Genomic DNA, 1,502 nt, shown 5'->3' with positions numbered 1-1,502 from the left:
GATCTCCTGCCATTCCTTTCTGGCCTGCCAAGTTTCAGTAGAGAGATCAGTCACGAGTCTTATAGGTCTCCCTTTATATGTTAGAGCACGTTTATCTCTAGCTGCTTTCAGAATTTTCTCTTTATCCTTGTATTTTGCCAGTTTCACTATGATATGTCGTGCAGAAGATCGATTCAAGTTACGTCTGAAGGGAGTTCTCTGTGCCTCTTGGATTTCAATGCCTTTTTAAAAATATGGAATGCTTCACGAATTTGCATGTCATCCTTGCACAGGGGCCATGCTAATCTTCTCTGTATCGTTCCAATTTTAGTATATGTGCTGCCGAAGCGAGCACAGGAGTATTTTCTATGAACGGTTATTCTATCATTTTGGGGGGAATAGAACAAAGCTGACTTTTCTTTTATTCCAATCTAGGTCTTCATGTGTTGCTGTTCTCAGTTGCAGTATGTTGGTATATCCTGCTTGCAAAATCCGCTTGTGGAAGCATATGAAGCTTATTCCTGTGACTTATCATAACCTTATAATAACCACATTTGCAGAATCTTAAATCAGAATATATGATCTAAAAATATTACTATGTATTTATGGACTAAAGAATAGAATCTTGGAAATTTTAACTCTTATGGAACACTTCTATGTGCTTGTCAGCCATACAATAATTGCTCAGTAAATGTTAGCTATCACTGTTACTATTATTATTGTTGTTGTTCTTACCTATGCCAGGAGAGCTTTAGGTAAAACTAGGATGGAAAAAAAATGTTGGTTGTCATCCTCTCTTTCTTTTTTTATGTGGTGTCCCCTCTCTTAGGTCACTGAGCCTTCCAGTGAGATCTAATTCCCGGTACTGTCCTTGCAATGACCAGGGTCTGTACCTTCATCTTCTCCTCCCACTTCATCCTATTCTTCTTAAAATGTAAGTGCACATGCCTCATGTCCACTAGGCCTCTTTCCTTCTAAACTAATCTGAAATCAATAAAAGCCAAGTCTACTTAATGCTAACTGACCATGCAGTACTTAAATTTAACAGTACTCTTGAGTGTTCCAGTTAAGGAAGTGTTTAATATGACAGGTATAGCGATACAATAAAGCCCCTGTGTTGCGCATTTTCAGGTGGGAATAATTTTTAGTATCATGGAGGCATAATCCACAGAATATGAGCAAAGATTAGATAGGCTATGAAAAGATGATATATAATGATAATAATTATCATTATTATTTCCATTTTACAGATGAGAAAATTTTTTCTTAAATGTAAATGTTCAATTTGTCTTAGGTTCCACAAAAATTCAGCAGGAAGTATTTGCATCAGCCCTCTCTAAATACAGAGACTCTGATCTTACACACAAAGATAGTGAACATAAACTAGTGAGTAAGGTATGCATGGAACTCTGAACCTGGCACAAAGAACAATAGGGAAGAAAAAGCATAATAGCAGTGGTTAAGGTAGAGAGCCTTGAACAATAGAAAATGGGCTTCTAGAAATTCAGAGGGTGTTTAAGAAG

General features: G+C 36.9%; 1 non-coding gene across 1 annotated transcript; it reads right to left on the bottom strand.

Moving 5' to 3' along the window:
* Positions 1–227: 227 nt before the first annotated feature.
* On the bottom strand, positions 228–334 carry LOC122236744. Its single transcript, XR_006214996.1, has one exon. It is a non-coding gene; the product is annotated as a U6 spliceosomal RNA (small nuclear RNA).
* Between the last annotated feature and the right edge of the window lie 1,168 nt (positions 335–1,502).

The sequence above is a fragment of the Panthera tigris genome, chromosome A2 (assembly GCF_018350195.1).
Source record: "Panthera tigris isolate Pti1 chromosome A2, P.tigris_Pti1_mat1.1, whole genome shotgun sequence".
NCBI lineage: Eukaryota > Metazoa > Chordata > Mammalia > Carnivora > Felidae > Panthera > Panthera tigris.
Note: the sequence above shows the minus strand (reverse complement) of the source record. Positions and strands in the feature narration are given on the sequence as shown.